Source organism: Aethina tumida, chromosome 2, assembly GCF_024364675.1.
Source record: "Aethina tumida isolate Nest 87 chromosome 2, icAetTumi1.1, whole genome shotgun sequence".
NCBI lineage: Eukaryota > Metazoa > Arthropoda > Insecta > Coleoptera > Nitidulidae > Aethina > Aethina tumida.
In genome coordinates, this window is record NC_065436.1 from 29,917,827 (window position 1) to 29,933,040 (window position 15,214).

At 33.3% G+C, this 15,214-nt stretch overlaps 1 long non-coding RNA gene across 1 annotated transcript; it reads right to left on the reverse strand.

Moving 5' to 3' along the window:
• Positions 1-455: 455 nt before the first annotated feature.
• On the reverse strand, positions 456-1,869 carry LOC126264502 (uncharacterized). The gene is made up of 2 exons (XR_007547194.1): positions 1,651-1,869; positions 456-1,135 (listed from the first exon to the last, which is right to left on the reverse strand). It is a non-coding gene; the product is annotated as an uncharacterized LOC126264502 (long non-coding RNA).
• Positions 1,870-15,214: the final 13,345 nt, after the last annotated feature.

Sequence of the window (15,214 nt, forward strand, 5' to 3'; positions counted from 1 at the left end):
CAAAGTTCAATGTAAATTAGCATTTACATATATAATTAGGGCTGTTCATGCTTCAAAGGGCTCGCTCATAACTTGATGCTTATACTTGCTATTCATATTGCAGAGACATTAGCCGGATAACTAATTGTGGGCGCACCGAAATGCCAACAGGCGTTTCACAGTCAGACCGGGGACTTAATGGGCCCAATTATACATGCAAATCCCGGCAAGTTCTTTTAATGATGATCTCGTGTAATTTTCACTTGAATTAAAACTTTCCGTAATAGCGTTTGCTTGATCTTTTCCACCTTCGCCGCCAGTCAAATAATTACCGTGGGTCATGACACGATTTAACCAGCAAATTATAATTCAAAGAACGAGGCGTCTTATGCCTGGGTGTAATTAAATAAAACAAATAATTTAGCAATCTTATATATTATTAATATTAATTAAAACGTTGAAATAAAAAAAGGAACTGGGGTAGATTAGATGTTTTTATTAAATTATCACACTTGCAGCAATTGAAATGTCTTACATGTCATATTGTCGAATTAGGTGGTTAGGAATCTTTGTTGACAAGAACGTATAGAAACGTTGTTAAGGACTATTATACTGGATTATTTGTACACTGTTGTCATAATTACACTTGTCCAAAAAAATAGGTGTAAATTATTGCTGGATTAATTGAAATAATCGTCAGACTTTGTAAAACTGTTCCATTTCAGGTGGTAATTAAATAATTGAACGCTTACAGGGAAAAATGGAAAACTCGCATCATACTATTAATATTTCGCTGTCTCCTTTACTACACACTTAATAATTTATTGTAAATTTATAACGGACTAGTCTAGAATAATTATAGAAATGGAATACGTGCTGGTAATAAAATGAAATGGATAAGTTACTTATCTAAAAACCTTGAAGAAATGGATGTTTAACAAAGTCCGACTGATTCCGAGGTTTATATTAAATGTCTCTTTCTGTCGTTTATTGTAGTTGCTAATCAATGTTCGAAGATTTGAGCAGTATATGGGATCCATCATATCGTTCTCAAACATTAACTCCTTCCAACATAATCTTGTATTCGTACTTAGAATTTCTGGTAGTAAGCCAAAGTCGATTCGTTGTATAAATTGTATATTTCATCTCCAGAGACCTGAAACAGAATAAGTCGGTAACTATTAGTGACTAAAATATACAAATGGAAAATTTGAAAGCAGTTGGGACACGTTCAAGAATAAAGAAGATCCAAATATTTTTTTTCTTTGAAAGCACCTTAAATTTAAATTTAAAAAAAAATTATCTCATATTTCCGTAACTTTTGGATCACTCTTTGTTTATATTTGGCATGCATTATCCTAAAATACATACCTACCATTCAATGTAATAAAGTTTATCCATCCTAAATTGTACAAAGAATAAAAAAAGCTTAATAGTTTTAAAAAATATTCAGTGGGATAGAAAACCCACTGAATCTACGTTACTGTACCGTTATGGATAAAGTTTATTACATGGAAATGTAGGTATATTTGGTAAGATAATCCACACCAAATTTAAATATGATTGAAGATTTCAGAAATATAATAAAAAAATAATTATTGAAATTTAAATGTTAGAAGCACCACGAATAATTAAGGAATAATTCTAATAAAATAAATGTTGTGTACATACCTGAAGGAATCACTTAGTTGCTTCGTATAGGTTAGTATAAAATTGTATAAATTTTATTGTTTGAGCTTATAAAACTTTAGCCAAACCAAAGTACTGTTGCTATATTAGATGGTGCAATAGTAATGAATTGTGTTTAAACATTTCGTAACCATGTAAACTTTCTATGTGACTACTTGATTAGTATAGATTCAAAAAAGCTCCACAGATTGAATAATTATAGAAAAAAAGATGTAATAGCAAAGCTGCCACGTTAAGCTCTGTCTATTTACTTTGTTTCTATAGTTAATTAAATCACATAAGAAATTAATAAAGGTTACTTTTTGTAACAATGTTGGAACACATTGAACGGTTATAAAAACGTTGATTTTCCACATTTCAGAGAGCCGAGAGTCGAAGCAATATCCTTTAAGTAAACCGAACTGCACCAGGAAACATTATCCACTTTTAATTTTATTAGAAAAAAATCCATACCCGATAAGAAGGCACCGAAGTTGGAGGAGTTATTTGAAAAAGTACACTTCATAGCAATTCGCATTTGCATTTGTTTGAAGATAGAATGTGACCAAGTAGGGGTAAATAAAACAATTTAAAATAAATCCTCCTTGATCCTGGCACATTCTAAAGCAACCAGCTAGTGTGATAACGGGCTTTTCGTCTCTTTGAAATCGTTTATAGATTACCCACCTCTATCTGCATACGTAGCACAGTCGAGGTCCTAGGACTGTTGCCACGAATGCTGTCGTTCTTTTTAAATTATATAAGATTTGTGATTTTGCTCCGGAAAAGTTTCAAACGGAACTAAACGATTATTACGTCACAAGTTTTTTAAAATGCATGAAATTTACGAATCGTAATAAGGTCCATTATTACAATTGTTAATTTCCTTAGATTGAACCCGACCAGAGACTAGAGACAATGTTGATGTGTACTTAAATATTCAACAATACAGTTGTGGACGATATCAAATTACATCTGCATGATAAGTAGCAGAAAGCACGGCCGCTTACAATAAAGAAGACGCAAGAAATTATAATATCCATCTTTCCTTAACATTAACTGAATATTTCGCCGCAATAAAATGCGAACGTTTGAAGCCCAATAAAACGATGCGGCCTCCTTATCTCAAACATCCATCTTAATCCGGCGATTACATAAAACCTGGACAGACGTCTCATTTTACCGTGTGGTTAGTTTTTTTTTTACTTCTTCAAGGTGGAGTTTATTGGCCACCGATGTGAACTTTGAACTGAACGCGTGTCCGTGCAATTAAATTTCCAAATTAGGCACTGAAAAAAACAACCTGACTGCTCCGTTCCCGGAAAGTCCGAGCTTTTTTACGACGCCACTTTCGGTGAGCGTCACGTGCGGTGCTTAAAAAACGCATTTTATGGCCCACGGGTCCTGTGGCTCCGGTTCCGCCTCAATTTATGCATGAACCTGCCGGCTGACGGTTTTGGTTTTATAATGAACTAATCCGCGCCGTGTTCTCGACTTTCTGTAAACTCCAAATCTTGATTAAGAACAACGACGCAATGAACGAATTAAAAATTCTTCGATAAGGGCCGTTAAAATTCAACATGATAAACGATTTCTCCAGTCGCCCTCGTAGAAATTCGACCGTCCATTTGAGATGAGTGTATTTCTAAAACCCATTCGGCGTGATACTGTTATATGTATGGAAATAAGGAATTGATGAAAGGCGAGTCCTGGATTTATTTTTCGCTCCCACTAACTTATCTGACCACGTTTACCGCCAACATTTCTACAACAATAAGACTTCTCCTTTCCATTTCAAACGAGATCAGCGGCCGCAAATCGGTTTCCACCAAACTCATCCGTCACTATCTCAAGTCATTCAATCAGGATTGTGTTATGGCAACGCCGTAATTTCAAGAACTATGATGTTGGCTTAATTGGTTGTGATTAGCAGAAGAAATTGCATTTATTATGGGTTTGGAGGAAATATAAATTGACCATATTGAGTTTTTCCCCAGGTAAGTTGAGGGTGTACCTTCAGATTAAGGCATGCGTTAGCAATTACTTGGAATCCTCGCATCGGAAAAGTTGAGAGAGAGAGCCCGGAATATATGCGGGCGTCGTAATATCGAAGGCGGATCTTATGTAGATATAACTGCTGAAAACCCCCCGGGTATATGGACGTCTTAACGTTTTATTCTCTTTCCAGAAAAAATCTAATTTCAAGGTGTCAAAGAAAAGCCATTTTCCATTTTGCCTTCGCCAGTCCAGTCAGTCTATATGCATATAGATATGCTCGAGTTGACCATCTGAATATTGGCCGTGTTCGATTTGCGTCGATGTTTTAAAGGGGGCCCTCTCCTTCCAGTTTGTTTACCAAATTGATACGTCAACATATCCCGATGGCAAATAAGTCAACGTCCGAGATCCTTTCGCCCAGATAACAACCTGAATTGGAAGCCGTAAAACTCATATGACGCATTTTTCTTATTCGATATTTATGCATTTTCTGGGTTTTTATTTTAATTATTTGCATACCCCATAATTTAGTCCAATCTAAGAAGTTGAAGCATCAAAATAACTCCAGTTATGGATGCATTGTTCCAAGAAATTAACGCACCATATCAATAATAATTAATAATAATTCTTAATTAATTAATTATTTATAATTGTTACAAAAAACTGTTCATACTCAGAATCTGGGTTCGAATTTCATTTTGGTCCAAATTCTGTCAAAATTCAAGCTGAAGACGCCCCACAAGCTTAGTTTTTCAGACGGTTAGGATGGTCCCTTAAACGTCTTCCAAGAATTGCTTAGATATGTTATTGGATTAAGGTCTGGACTGCCAGCTGGTCACGCCGTAGCATTAATCTCAACGTCAGCAATATAATTTTGGGCAACATAGGCTGTAGGTGGTCGTGAATTATTCTGCATTAATAAAAAATTTTGACCTATAAAAGGGGCATATGGAATGGATCTTGGGCAGTTGTAGCACGATTTCTAACCACACAAAGTACTCAAAATTTGAGAGTAATTGGAATTATGATCAATAATCAAGATCTAAACACATTTTTTTCCTTGAGGAAAATACAGCACTCCAAATTTAAATATGAAAAATTGTTTCTTCCTCATACTTCTGGTCCAATCGTGTTTAAATATAGTAAATAGTATTCTAGGATATACATGCCTACAATTCAATTTAATGAACTTTTTTCATATATATGTAAAGTTAAAAATCTTATTAAAACATACATACTGTTTTTATACCAACAAGGAAGATTAAACACAGTCTCAGATCTGCCAAAGATAGGAGAGACAATCAAATAGCTTCTGGGATATACCGCATACCATGCTCTTGCGGCAAAATATACATCGTTTTTTTTTTGTTGAAACAGAGAGGGCTCAGAGAGTAAAAACCCCTCTCCGGGTACCGATCCGGAGATCATGACCATAATGTTTCTCACATGTGAGCAAACAGGGCGTATATTTGCATATACGGGTTTACTGAAACAAAAGACGTAGGACTGATAAAGATGCCAGCCCCCGTCAACTGGGTTCGGAAGAACAAGACCAAGATCCGAGGTCTTCCTGGGGATGAATTGGACATGCAGATAGATCCGTTAGCTTCCCCCTACCACTGGCTTGTGGAGTGGTACTGTGCCCCAGGACCACGACAAGATGGATCTATCCTGGGGTATACATCGGTACTACAAAACGTTCAATAGGGACTAGGATTAAGGAACTCAAACGAAACTACAAACTAGAACAATCAGACAAGTCTGCTGTAGCTGAACATGCATTGTTAGATGGAAATCATAAGATAACATTCCAAGATACACAATTGCTTGCCTCGACAACTGGAATCACAACAGAATGATTGGGAAAGCAATTGTAATCCATAAACAAGAAAAGAACATTGAAGGTTGATAAAATACAGACATCAGTGCTGAAAAACACCAAAATCGCTAAGCAGATAAGAACGGCCAACGAACAGAAAGAAATTTCTAGAACATCAATTGTCTAAGTTGTCATTTAGTTGTCAATCAGATGTCAAAGTGACACGGACCAAATCAGACCTCTGAAGATGACACTCGTGCTAACGAAACGTCATGAAATAATTCCAACAAACGTCCACCAATAAACCCGACCATTGATATGGAAACAATGGTTACGAAAGCCTTAACCTTTTTCCATATTGTTACAGTGGTGTAGATTTTTGGTAGTTCTCTTTTTGTGGCCCTATTTTCTACGCCATTGAAAAGAAAAAAGGTGCTCTTGATTGTCTTTGATTAATATATCTGTTTCTGAGATATTTCAGATTTAATGTTTACTTTATTTTTTTTTTTTTTTTCAAAAACTAAAACTGAAATATTTCAAAAATGTCTCTGTTTAACAAAATTAATTACATGCATCATTTTTCTTCTAAACCGTGAAATTAACCTAAAGAGCTTAGTAGTTTCAAAGGTGTAGAAAACAAGGTGGAGAAATAAGAGAATCTCCCAAAATCTGTATCATTATAGACAAATTAGTTACACTGAATGTCTACATGCCACGGTATTTTAGGATAGTACATACCAAATTTGAACACGATTGGACCAAAGGTTACGAAAATATGACTAAAAAGCAATTTTTGAAATTTAAATTTGAGGGACGGTATTTTCTTTCTTATCTTCATTACTGAACGTGTTCCAACTGCTTTAAAATTATGACTTCTAAATTAAGAAACACCTCGTATAAAAAAACTCCAATTCGGCCAGATAAATAAATAGAAGGAGAAACATGTGTACGGTGCGGGGGCAGTAAATCGCATTGGACCGACAGTGAGAGAAGGAACGCGGCGTTAGACGAAGGAAGTAGGAAGGAAGGGTCGTCGGGAGCGTTCGTTGTAATCTTTTATGTGAAAAATAAGTAATTCCAGCACTCTTAGTTTTTAAAGATCGATGCAAAACAGGAGGCCGGCAGGCAGGCAGGCAGGGCATTCAAAAGTGAAGTAAAAGAGGAGGCGATGCGGCGGTGGGCCAGCTAAGCTCGTTACCATGGAGATGTGATGAGACAACTTCTTCTTTTTAACCTCCTTCGTGTGTCCACCGGGGGGTCGCTTGGGGGGCCGCAGCCGCCGCCGCCGCCGGTGTCGGTGCGGTTTTAACTGTGGCACACTGTCGTATGTAAACTCGCCTCCTGCCTTGCCTCGCTTGTCTTCCTGCCTCCCGGGGACGCACTTTATTCTCGGACCGACACCGCCGCCGCCGCCGCCGCTAGATTTCCACACGATATTAAAGCGCAAACAATCCTTTTATGGCTAGGAGATGGCTCCACTGTTATTTGCCTATTATTATCAATTTCCTCCGAAAAATGGCTGGGCTTGTTCCTATTTTATTATTTATGTCCCGGAGTAAAGTTAACGACAACGCAGTTAAAAACCGGATGCGTACAATTAATTGTTGACATGGTATGCTCTATGGTCTGTTCGTTCGTAGATATAAGCCGATGATAAGAAGTGACGAGTGTTAAACGGCGTTTATTCAACGCCAAGCTCGGATGGTAACAGTTTAGCATCGGTAATGAGACAGCAGACAAGCGTGTCCGAGACGCACACGATGACCACCACATTTGCCGAAACACCGGACACGCCGCTTCGGGTTTCCGGTACACGTAATTAAAATGCCATCAGTTTGGTATTTTTGTTGCTGCTGTAACAGATTTTCCCTCTTCAATAATCTGAAGTCGAACTGGAATGCCATATTTAGCTCGCATTCAAATGGTGAGCGATGATTGATGGAGAGGAACGGCGAAACAAACGCAGGTATTATAAGAAAATAATTTGTAAGAGCAAAAAGTGCGTTTGGGCCGTGTCAAGTGTGGGAGGGGTGCGGTGCCGGGGCAATACCATTGAAATTAATTATGTATCACGCTGTTTTTGTTATTTTAGCCGAGAGTTCGTGGTTGGTGACCGCGGGGGGCGGCTCAGTTCGCCTCCACATCGATACAGAATTAATCACCGCCATCAGGAACACACTTGTTCTCCCTTCGTCCGTGCCTACGGCTTTTGTTTGTTCTTTTGTCCACCTTGGTGTAGAGCCCGGACACAGGTTCGGCCTATTTTTAACGTTTCTCCCATTATTTTCTGGGTTCGTGCTATTGATTAACTTCCATATTGGACGAAAAACAAATCGTTTACCCTCACTCCCACGTCCGATATACCGGGAGCCCCAACAATTGAATTAATCACTCGGTCTGGCGACGAATTGGACTCTTCGAGAACGTCCATTTTGATAAACGCCTCGTAAAACGAGCCACTTCTTGTAACATCAATTTAACTAAATAAGGAAGTGTTTAAATTAGCATAAATGACTGGGTTGACACCGCTAAGCCATATGCCAATTGTCCCACCTCGGGAGAATTTAGATTTGTGGCTTCCACCCAGTTGTCACCGCTCATTTGCATAAGTTCCCTCAGTTTTTTACCATCTGGTAATTACGGAATTTACAATGAAATTAAAGAAACAGATGACGTGTCTTCCCAGAAATCAATTAACTACTGTTACACGATTTATTATTAAGTGTGGGATACTTCTGCGCTGCTCCTCCGTGGTATTTTACAAAGGAATTTGCCCACAATTAGGTCGAGTTAATTATTTAAATATGCAGTTTTAAATACCCAAACATAATACGCTGCCCGCCCCCAGTTTTAGATCTCGAGTACCTAATTCCTTTATGCTTCTGTCAAGGCAAAACTTCCGTGTGGTGATTATACAGTCGTACGTTGGAAACTGACACATGTCACCAGATTCTTCGCTTCGCAACTGCCAAACCAGCTGTAATTTTCGGAACGCACAAAAGGCCAATGTGGATAATTGCGCTTAATTTGTGGGGAAGGTGACCGCTTTCTCGATGATGATCGGTGCGACATTAAAAACACGCGTAATCGTATTATAATGGAATGGATGTAATTGAGTCTTGGTTCTTAATTTCCAACGCGTATGTTCACGACGTGTCCGCGTAATTAGTTTTTATTATTGTCGTTTCCTTTTGTTAAGTTAATATTATGGAATCAAATTGGGTTTCGTCGTTTGGAAGAACAATTTTTCTAATGGTTTCTAATGGCATTTACCTTGATATTAATTCGGCATATAAATCAATTTGTTAGCATCTCATTTTTCAAACGCAAAAGAAAAAAAAATACATAATGAAAATAAATGATTAGTTCCTGTAAGAAATATAAAAGGAGTATTTGCGATGGCAAATTTAAAAAGCTTTGGTTAATACAATAAAGCTCACGAAGATAGAAGTAAATTGGATTTCCTCTAATAAAAGCAACGGCTAATGAATTTTCAATATCCAAGGCGAACGCGCTAAAATTGAATATAATGGATATAGATTACCAGCCGGCCCCCAAAAACACAAAATACACACAATATTATTATATAACCGAATCGAATTCTTTATCATTTGCCATTCCATTTTTTTATTTGCAAAATAAAACCGGGAACTGGGAACAAACTTCAGTTAAAATTGTATTGTTCAGGATCACACGGACACATAAATAAATTCTATGCAATTATTTAAAGAAGCCGGAGAATCCTATAAAAGCATAATTGACTATTAGCGAATGTGTTCCAGCTTTTGCCAGCAACTATCTGTAGAATGTCATCTGTGCCGGTGGAACTTTATGAATCTCTCTTATAAGGTTGCACATTGTCGACGAGACCGGTTATGGGTTTCTTTCAATAACCACCATAAAACATTATCAGCTCCCTTCTATACACTAACCCGCAATGATTTTAAGTCACTGTTTTCCATTGATTTTATTTGTTTCACGGCCATTGTGAAATTACAATACAATATGAAATAATTTCAATTTTCACACTGCCCTCTTAAAAATTAAATAAAAAGGTTTGAAAAAATAAAATGAACAACCAAAATATAAATGAAATCTGCTCTAATAAATTTTAAATTGCAGCATGAACCAGTCTGTTTTTTTTATTAGGTTTTTATAAGTTTATTAAAAAAATAATAAAATTAACGTAACAATAAAAATTATTTTCCAAAACAAATTCATAATAATAAAATAAAAGGTCCAAAAACATAAAAAATTTCACAAAAAGCAAGAGTAAATTTCTATCACCCTTAAAATTTAATGAAGAAGAAATAAAATAATATTTGAAAAAATGAAATGAACTATTAAAATACAAATAAAAATAACTGACTTGAATTTAAACTTAAAATAAATTTTTGGCTTTCGTTTTTAGATTGTTTTCTATAGAAATTCATTATAAAAATAAAAATTAAAAAATAGCAATAAAATATAAAAAATAATCTTTTTACTAATTTTACATTTACTTACTTTTAGATTTATTGACAAATTAAAATACCACAAATGGCAAAAACAATTTTCAAATTTTCACCCTTAAAATCTAATAAAAAAGAAATGGAATAAAATATTTGAAAAAATTAGTTAAACATTAATAAAAAATAATGTATAAAATTAATTTGAGAATAAATCAATTTTTATCTTACTTTTTTAGATTATAATAATAAATGATACTATTCATTTTATTTCTATTATTTCACTAATTTTATTTATTTATTTTTATAATTATTGACAAACCACAAAGGGTAAAAGCAATTTTCAAATTATTACCCTTAAAAATCTATTAAAAAAGAAATAAAATAAAAGGTTCTAAAAAATTAAATATCTGGTAAAATATTAATATCAACAAAAATTGCTGAAAAGCATTTAAAACAGATTAGAGGATAAAAAAATTTTTATCTTACTTTTTTAAATTGTTTTCTATAGAAATTCATTTTAAATAAAATTAAAAATAAATAATATTATAATAATAAAAGATTTAAAACAGTTTTGAGGGAAAATCAATTTTTCTTCTTATTTTTCTAGATTGTTTTTTATAGAAATCAATTTTGAATAAACTAATAAAATATTACCAAAAATGATTTAAAGATAAATAAATTTTTATTTTATTTTTTTGGAATATTTTCTATAGATATTCATTTTAAATAAAATAAAAAATAAATAAAAAATAACAACAAAAGATACTATTCATTTTACTAATTTTATGCCCTTACTTTCAGTATTATTGACAAATTAAAATACCATAAAGAGCAAAAGCAAATTTCATCCTTAATATCTAATAAAAAAGAAACAAAATTAAAAATTTGAAAAAATTTTAAGAAAACTAATAAAATTTAAATAAAATAAAATTTTAATAAAAATATCATGATTTGAGAATAAATCAATTTTATCTTACTTTTTTAGATTGTTTTTTATATAAATTCATTTTAATTAAAATATAAAATAAATTTAATTTTCTTTTTTTTTTTTTCATAGCTATAGAAAAATTAAAATACCACAAAAAACAAATGCAACTTAAAACTGTCTCCCTTAAAATCCAATAAAAAATAATGAAATAAAAGGTTTGAAAACATTAAATAAATAAGTAAAATATAAATAATCTTTAAAGTTTTTTTGAGGTTAAACCAAATTTTATCCAACTTTTTTAGAATATGTTAATAAAATAATAGTAAAATAATATTGTAAAAGCCAAAAATACTCTTAATGCAACTATTAGGATTTAAATTTGTTGTAGCGGAGTCTACAAACCTGAGACAAACATCAACCGTCTCTTTTTATTGTGGTTAAATAAACTATAAATATGTGGTCATATTTCTCATTATTACCTTCATTATCATTGTTTATTGAAGTATTGTACATTTTCTCATGGAACATTCTAGGAAAACCATTTGAATAATCTTTCTTATAGTTTCTTCATTGACATTACTTTTATGCACATGTTTTCCATTCCGAATCGACGCGAAGAAAGCCAGTCACATATTTATGGGACGATTTGCGATTACTTTTTCCCGTTTTAATTTTTCCAAACGGTCTTCCACGGAAATTCGATTGTAATTCGAGTGGCAAATCTTGTATATCATTCAGCTACTCCGCGAATTCAGTTGTGTAATGCGGCACTATTTAATATTCCTGCTACTAAGCCACATTAAATTATTGCCCGATGTTGCTTGCGGTTAACTTTAGTTCAGACGCACATATTATACAAATCTCCTAGTTGTCGGTACTTTTCCGAAGACGTTCTTTGTTGCTTTTGTCATTTTTTAATTGAATATTCATAACTGTTGCCGAATATAAACATTTATTGCCCCGACTTGTGATGTGATACCGGGAAGAGAAAGAATGCGTTAGTCGCCGTGTGCGAATTGAAGCCCCAATCGAACGACGAAAGGGGATTGAAATTCATATTCTCCGGAATTGTTTTATTATTTGGCTGAAATTTGTGCAAATACAGAAAGGAATATTGGCCCTGGTCTGCATCACCCCCTCGAGAGTTTGACTCGTCGCCGTCAACACACCCGGTGAATTAGAAGAGAAGACGGCCGGGCACCCCCTTCCGGCCCCCGCTACGTAAACAACACGTATATATTCCCGCAGTTTCTTTTTTTTTTTTTTCATTTTTCCGAGAGATTAATATTTTTGGACACACTAATGGCCCCCGTCACTGACTATATATCACTTGTTTCAATCTAGAGCCCGTTTTATGTTTCAGAGCCGCCCCTCGCCGTCCCCTACCCCCTTCGCACAGTCACAGCCAACTTCAACCCCATTCCCGCACACTCTCCTACGATATATGTGCAGTTTTTATGTACAAAAAGTATACGAAATATAATTCGGAAAAAAACGCCTGACATGATTTATACCGATTTCTCTACAAAGTGTTTTGTTACAAGTGATTTTTATGACATATAAAATGTCAATCCAAAGTTCTTTATCGTTGAATTTCACAGAACGAAGCTCTTTGCGGAAGTCAAATTGATTCTCAACTTTCTCGAGTGATTTTACATTGTTTACAGCCCGTACGACTGTCCGATTTTTAAAACGGAGCCGGGGAGTTTTTTTTACCATTTTAATTGGGTTCAACTGTCATATAATGGTACACGCATGACAGTAATATGTTTTTTAATAAATCAGCCTGCCACAAACCTAAGAGAAAAACAACAATGCACATTGTTCCTCGCTTTCGGGTTTTTAATGCTGCTGTCACATAAAAATCGGCAATTAACAGTGACGTTTATTAATGTTAACATGATGTTAAAACTGAGCCCGATTCGTTTATATGGTTTTTTAACCTGGAAAATTGGAATAATAACAGTTAGAGGAAACTTCATAAATATTAGGTAGCTGAGAAAATTGTTTAACATTTAATTTTAAAACAATAATAATAATAAAAATAATAATAACTTTTTAAAATATTTTTTTATTTAACAAAGTAATGACCATTATAAGGAATAATTTGAAATTGAAGAAAAGGTCAATTTCAGTTTTAACCTCTTCTTGAAAAGTAATTGACAAAAATAATTAATAGTCACTTGAAGTAATATCTGCATTTTGTGGTTGAATTCACAGTTAACATTTTGAAGCTTACTTTGTGTTACAAATGCGTATGTTAATAAAGAAACATATTAAAGCTCATCCTTAAGTTAGTTTTTCTTGAACTTTACAACAGTTACTCACAATTTTGCACACAGTCATCAAAATCTTTGATAGGCCAGCTTTACGAACTTCCATCCATTTTTCAGACGCGTGTAAATTATTGTAATCAAACCATTTTTCATTATCATATGTTTAATTTGCTTATACTCACTTAACTTATGTGACCTCCATTTGTGGAATTTTTTAATGAAATTGATTCTATGATGCCTCTTTCTAATGATTTATTTCCAAACATGTTCTTCGGTATTAGAACAAACTTGAAAATATTCATCTTCAATGCCAATTTTACAACAAGAACACAACAATCATGCGACTTCATCTCTTACAATATCATCTCCAAACGTATTCCAATTGTAGATTCTGTAGTTTTAAGATGATTTTTGAACTCAAGCAAATTTTTATGAATTACAGCAGATGGAAACAACTTTTTCAACGCAAAAATGTTTTAAATAACATAAAAAAAATAAAAATAAATAGCATAGTAAAAAGGGCTCAAAAAGCTTTCAAATATTTTTTTCAGTTTAACACAGAAGTGCTAAAATATAATTTAAAAAATTGTTAAAATAAAACTTAAACACACAAACTCATAAAATATTTTAAATACAATGTAGGGAGAATTAAATTGCTTAGTCAAAAAGAACTTAAAAAAGCTTTTACATACCAAATATTTAATTGAGCGAAAAATATTTTATATTACAAGAAGAAGAAAGTTGTAATATTAATTGGAAAAACTACATATTAAATTATTAATTCATATTTGAATTAAAAAATTTATAAAAAAACACATTTTTAACCCACACAATGTTTTAAATACAATGCAGGAAAAAATGGCAGATTCAGAAAGAGCTTTAAAAAGCTTTCAAGTAATATACATATTTTATTACAGAAATGTTAAAATATATTATGAAAATTTATTCATATAAAGCATAAACAAAAACATAAATTACTTTTACTGGTACCAAAATTTAATTGGTACATAAAGAAAGAGGAAAATTGTAATCATATGATTACGTTGAGTTGTAGAAATTACATTATTAAACCATTATTATTAATGTTTGAATTAAAAAAAAAATAAATAATAAAAGATTAAAATCTTTAACTAAAAATGTTTTAAATACAATGCAGGAAAAAAAAATAAATTACATAGCCAGAAAGAGCTTTTAATATTTGAAAGCTTTTTAAAGCTTTCAAATATTACATACACTTTATTACAAAATTATTAAAATATAATATAAAAATGTGTTCAAATAAATCATAAACAAAAAAAAATAAATTGCTTTTTCTGATATTTAGTAAGGCGAAATATTTTTGACATTCCAAAATGTAAAATGGAAAATTACAATCTTATGATTACGTTGAGTTGCAGTAGTTAATTCGTTAATATAAATTATGAATGTTTGATTCAATTACAAAAATTAAAAATAAAAAAAATCGGTTTCGCATTAACCCGACATAAAGTTTTAATCGCGGCTCGTCGATGCAGAACCGGACACATCCATCTATTCATCTGAGCGGAGTGATGCTAACACGCGGAATTTATAAACGACCACATGACTATGTAATCTCTTCAGCCAAGATTGTGAATATAAATTATGGTTTATAAATATTGAGGAAGGCATTTTAGATATTCAAAGTGTGTATCTATAGTCTGCTACTATCCAATAGCCCGTTGCCGATATTAGAGTCCAAACGTGCCGCGGAATATTTTAAATATTTCGGTCCGAAAATTTCATAAACCGCTTATCTTGTATCAATATTTGTAATTTATAAGATGTATCGGGGTCCTGGTTGATTTCATACAGACTCCGAGAGTCTTGTCCTTTCCGGCGTGCGACGAAAGAATACCATCCGGCTTTGGTTATCGACTGTGTCAATATTTAGGCAGACTTTATTATAGTCTTAAGAAGATAATTTCAATATCTATATGTAAATTCTGATACGTACTCTTTTGGGTTTGTGTTTGTCTTCATTCTATCACGATCCCGGATTGTTAATGATATCATCAAATGGATTTTTTATCATTATTGGATCAGTCTCTATATTTTCTCGGAATTTATATTTGTT